The sequence below is a fragment of the Hippocampus zosterae genome, chromosome 1 (assembly GCF_025434085.1).
Source record: "Hippocampus zosterae strain Florida chromosome 1, ASM2543408v3, whole genome shotgun sequence".
Lineage (NCBI taxonomy): Eukaryota > Metazoa > Chordata > Actinopteri > Syngnathiformes > Syngnathidae > Hippocampus > Hippocampus zosterae.
The window spans coordinates 42,307,259-42,312,322 of NC_067451.1; the positions used below are offsets into that span (position 1 = coordinate 42,307,259).

The 5,064-nt window shown below is 53.5% G+C and overlaps 6 non-coding genes across 6 annotated transcripts; all 6 read right to left on the reverse strand.

The window, feature by feature from the left end:
* Positions 1 to 238: 238 nt before the first annotated feature.
* Positions 239 to 357, reverse strand: LOC127612557 (5S ribosomal RNA). Its single transcript, XR_007965868.1, has one exon. It is a non-coding gene; the product is annotated as a 5S ribosomal RNA (ribosomal RNA).
* A 478-nt stretch (positions 358 to 835) lies between these two features.
* Positions 836 to 954, reverse strand: LOC127615049 (5S ribosomal RNA). Its single transcript, XR_007966795.1, has one exon. It is a non-coding gene; the product is annotated as a 5S ribosomal RNA (ribosomal RNA).
* A 480-nt stretch (positions 955 to 1,434) lies between these two features.
* On the reverse strand, positions 1,435 to 1,552 carry LOC127615240 (5S ribosomal RNA). The gene has a single exon (XR_007966856.1). It is a non-coding gene; the product is annotated as a 5S ribosomal RNA (ribosomal RNA).
* A 479-nt stretch (positions 1,553 to 2,031) lies between these two features.
* LOC127613757 (5S ribosomal RNA) lies at positions 2,032 to 2,150 on the reverse strand. Its single transcript, XR_007966309.1, has one exon. It is a non-coding gene; the product is annotated as a 5S ribosomal RNA (ribosomal RNA).
* A 479-nt stretch (positions 2,151 to 2,629) lies between these two features.
* On the reverse strand, positions 2,630 to 2,748 carry LOC127614527 (5S ribosomal RNA). The gene has a single exon (XR_007966574.1). It is a non-coding gene; the product is annotated as a 5S ribosomal RNA (ribosomal RNA).
* Positions 2,749 to 3,227: 479 nt separating this feature from the next.
* LOC127614597 (5S ribosomal RNA) lies at positions 3,228 to 3,346 on the reverse strand. The gene has a single exon (XR_007966635.1). It is a non-coding gene; the product is annotated as a 5S ribosomal RNA (ribosomal RNA).
* Between the last annotated feature and the right edge of the window lie 1,718 nt (positions 3,347 to 5,064).

Below are 5,064 nucleotides of genomic sequence, written 5' to 3' on the forward strand. Positions count from 1 at the left end.
GCATCCAGCAGGCGGAAATCCCAAGCTGCTTCATGTCCAAGTGCTATCATGACCGATCCCCGTGCAGACGGCTCCCTCTGTTGGACATTAATTTTATTCCAAAGAGATGTTGATCTGTCAAATCAACGTGAAGGAAACGATTTCAAACCACAGGATAAGTGAAAGTTGAATGACGAATGAATGCCAACATTTTTGGAAAGAGCAGTGAATCGTGTTGAGAATTGGAGGTGGGTGCAAAAGCTTACAGCACCTGGTATTCCCAGGCGGTCTCCCATCCAAGTACTAACCAGGCCCGACCCTGCTTAGCTTCCGAGATCGGACGAGATCGGGCGTTCTCAGGGTAGTATGGCCGTAAGCGAGGGAAAACGTGAAAATTGTCCCCTTTATAGCAGACAAGGCACTTGCGGGTCGGGGATGGAGTAGTGGGGTGATTTTTTTTTCATTTAATGACCTCCTCCCGAGAGCACGAAGGAGGGGCCCGCTCCCGTGGTGGTTTGAGCGCGCAGCCTGTCAGGCTCGCATACGGTCCTCTGCAAGCACGCAGATGCGGTATTTGATGTTTGTTGCAAACGTGGGCTTTTCCAGTGGAGGTGCAAAGGCATCCAGCAGGCGGAAATCCCAAGCTGTTTCATGTCCAAGTGCTATCATGACCGACCCCGTGCAGACGGCTCCCTCTGTTGGACATTAATTTTATTCCGAAGAGACGTTGATCTGTCAAATCAACGTGAAGGAAACGATTTCAAACCACAGGATAAGTGAAAGTTGAATGACGAATGAAAGCCAAAATTTTTGGAAAGAGCAGTGAATCGTGTTGAGAATTGGAGGTGGGTGCAAAAGCTTACAGCACCTGGTATTCCCAGGCGGTCTCCCATCCAAGTACTAACCAGGCCCGACGCTGCTTAGCTTCCGAGATCGGACGAGATCGGGCATTCTCAGGGTAGTATGGCCGTAAGCGAGGGAAAACGTGAAAATTGTCCCCTTTATAGCAGACAAGGCACTTGCGGGTCGGGGATGGAGTAGTGGGGTGATTTTTTTTTTCATTTAATGACCTCCTCCCGAGAGCACGAAGGAGGGGCCCGCTCCCGTGGTGGTTGGAGCGCGCAGCCTGTCAGGCTCGCATACGGTCCTCTGCGAGCGCGCAGAGGCTGTACTTGATGTCTGTTGCAAAAGTGGGCTTTTCCAGTGGAGATGCAAAGGCATCCAGCAGGCGGAAATCCCAAGCTGTTTCATGTCCAAGTGCTATCATTACCGATTCCCGTGCAGACGGCTCCCTCTGTTGGACATTAATTTTATTCCAAAGAGACGTTGATCTGTCAAATCAATGTGAAGGAAACGATTTCAAACCACAGGATAAGTGAAAGTTGAATGACGAATGAATGCCAAAATTTTTGGAAAGAGCAGTGAATCGTGTTGAGAATTGGAGGTGGGTGCAAAAGCTTACAGCACCTGGTATTCCCAGGCGGTCTCCCATCCAAGTACTAACAAGCCCGACCCTGCTTAGCTTCCGAGATCGGACGAGATCGGGCGTTCTCAGGGTAGTATGGCCGTAAGCGAGGGAAAATGCGAAAATTGTCCTCTTTATAGCAGACAGGGCACTTCTGGGTCGGGGGTGGAGTAGTGGGGTGATTTTTTTTCATTTAATAAACCTCCTCCGGAGTGCACAAAGGAGGGGCCCGCTCCCGTGGTGGTTTGAGCGCGCAGCCTGTCAGGCTCGCATACGGTCCTCTGCGAACACGCAGAGGCTGTACTTGATGTCTGTTGCAAAAGTTGGCTTTTCCAGTGGAGGTGCAAAAGCATCCAGCAGGCGGAAATCCCAAGCTGCTTCATGTCCAAGTGCTATCATTACCGATCCCCGTGCAGACGGCTCCCTCTGTTGGACATTAATTTTATTCCAAAGAGACGTTGATCTGTCAAATCAACGTGAAGGAAACGATTTCAAACCACAGGATAAGTGAAAGTTGAATGACGAATGAATGCCAAAATTTTTGGAAAGAGCAGTGAATCGTGTTGTGAATTGGAGGTGGGTGCAAAAGCTTACAGCACCTGGTATTCCCAGGCGGTCTCCCATCCAAGTACTAACCAGGCCCGACCCTGCTTAGCTTCCAAGATCGGACGAGATCGGGCGTTCTCAGGGTAGTATGGCCGTAAGCGAGGGAAAACGTGAAAATTGTCCCCTTTATAGCAGACAAGGCACTTGCGGGTCGGGGATGGAGGAGTGGGGTGATTTTTTTTTCATTTAATAAACCTCCTCCGGAGTGCACAAAGGAGGGGCCCGCTCCCGTGGTGGTTTGAGCGCGCAGCCTGTCAGGCTCGCATACGGTCCTCTGCGAGCACGCAGATGCAGTATTTGATGTTTGTTGCAAAAGTGGGCTTTTCCAGTGGAGGTGCAAAGGCATCCAGCAGGCGGAAATCCCAAGCTGTTTCATGTCCAAGTGCTATCATGACCGACCCCGTGCAGACGGCTCCCTCTGTTGGACATTAATTTTATTCCAAAGAGACGTTGATCTGTCAAATCAACGTGAAGGAAACGATTTCAAACATCAGGATAAGTGAAAGTTGAATGACTAATGAAAGCCAAAATTTTTGGAAAGAGCAGTGAATCGTGTTGAGAATTGGAGGTGGGTGCAAAAGCTTACAGCACCTGGTATTCCCAGGCGGTCTCCAATCCAAGTACTAACCAGGCCCAACCCTGCTTAGCTTCCGAGATCGGACGAGATCGGGCGTTCTCAGGGTAGTATGGCCGTAAGCGAGGGAAAACGCGAAAATTGTCCTCTTTATAGCAGACAGGGCACTTCTGGGTCAGGGGTGGAGTAGTGGGGTGATTTTTTTTCATTTAATAAACCTCCTCCAGAGTGCACAAAGGAGGGGCCCGCTCCCGTGGTGGTTTGAGCGCGCAGCCTGTCAGGCTCGCATACGGTCCTCTGCGAGCGCGCAGATGCGGTATTTGATGTTTGTTGCAAAAGTGGGCTTTTCCAGTGGAGGTGCAAAGGCATCCAGCAGGCGGAAATCCCAAGCTGTTTCATGTCCAAGTGCTATCATGACCGATCCCCGTGCAGACGGCTCCCTCTTTTGGACATTAATTTTATTCCAAAGAGACGTTGATCTGTCAAATCAACGTGAAGGAAACGATTTCAAACCACAGGATAAGTGAAAGTTGAATGACGAATGAATGCCAAAATTTTTGGAAAGAGCAGTGAATCGTGTTGAGAATTGGAGGTGGGTGCAAAAGCTTACAGCACCTGGTATTCCCAGGCGGTCTCCCATCCAAGTACTAACCAGGCCCGACCCTGCTTAGCTTCCGAGATCGGACGAGATCGGGCGTTCTCAGGGTATTATGGCCGTAAGCGAGGGAAAACGTGAAAATTGTCCCCTTTATAGCAGACAAGGCACTTGCGGGTCGGGGATGGAGTAGTGGGGTGATTTTTTTTTTCATTTAATGACCTCCTCCCGAGAGCACGAAGGAGGGGCCCGCTCCCGTGGTGGTTGGAGCGCGCAGCCTGTCAGGCTCGCATACGGTCCTCTGCGAGCACGCAGATGCGGTATTTGATGTTTGTTGCAAAAGTGGGCTTTTCCAGTGGAGGTGCAAAGGCATCCAGCAGGCGGAAATCCCAAGCTGCTTCATGTCCAAGTGCTATCATGACCGATCCCAGTGCAGACGGCTCCCTCTGTTGGACATTAATTTTATTCCAAAGAGACGTTGATCTGTCAAATCAACGTGACCTGCTGCCCGCCGCAATCGCCGCCGGGCCGGCCCGCACCCCGCCATTGAGACTGAACGGGGATTATTATTTTTTTAACTCGGCCGCCGGGCCGGGGCGGGCATCGCCCCCGGTACCTCCAGTCGCTACTATTTCCGCGGGCCGCGTTCCAACACTATTAACCCCGGCCAAGAGGCCTCTTCCCCAGCCACACTCGGCCACCGGGCCAGCCCGCACCCTGCATTTGAGACTGAACGGGGATTATTTATTTTTTTAACTTGGCCGCCGGGCCGGGGCGGGCATCGCCCCCGGTACCTCCAGCCGCTACTATTTCCGCGGGCCGCGTTCCAACACTATTCACCCCGGCCAAGAGGCCTATTCCCCGGCCCGCACCCCGCCATTGAGACTGCACGGGAATTATTATTTTTTTATTTCTCAACCTGTCCAAGAGGCCTGCTGCCCGCCGCACTCGCCGCCGGGCAGGCCCGCACCCCGCCATTGAGACTGCACGGGAATTATTATTTTTTTATCTCTCAACCTGTCCAAGAGGCCTGCTGCCCGCCGCAATCGCCGCCGGGCCGGCCCGCACCCCGCCATTGAGACTGAACGGGGATTATTTATTTTTTTAACTTGGCCGCCGGGCCGGGGCGGGCATCGCCCCCGGTACCTCCAGCCGCTACTATTTACGCTCGCCGCGTTCCAACATATTCACCCCGGCCAATAGGCCTCTTCCCCGGCCACACTCGTCCGCCGGGCCGGCCCGCACCCCGCCATTGAGACTGCATGGGAATTATTATTTTTTTATCTCTCAACCTGTCCAAGAGGCCTGCTGCCCGCCGCAATCGCCGCCGGGCCGGCCCGCACCCTGCCATTGAGACTGAACGGGGATTATTTATTTTTTTAACTTGGCCGCCGGCCCGGGGCGGGCATCGCCCCCGGTACCTCCAGCCGCTACTATTTCCGCGGGCCGTGTTCCAACACTATTCACCCCGGCCAAGAGGCCTATTCCCCGGCCCGCACCCCGCCATTGAGACTGCATGGGAATTATTATTTTTTTATCTCTCAACCTGTCCAAGAGGCCTGCTGCCCGCCGCAATCGCCGCCGGGCCGGCCCGCACCCTGCCATTGAGACTGAACGGGAATTATTATTTTTTTATCTCTCAACCTGTCCAAGAGGCCTGCTGCCCGCCGCACTCGCCGCCGGGCCGGCCCGCACCCCGCCATTGGGACTGAACGGGGATTATTATTTTTTTTAACTCGGCCTCCGGGCCGGGGCGGGCTTCGCCCCCGGTACCTCCAGCCGCTTCTATTTACGCGCGCCGCGTTCCAACATATTCACCCCGGCCAAGAGGCCTCTTCCCCGGCC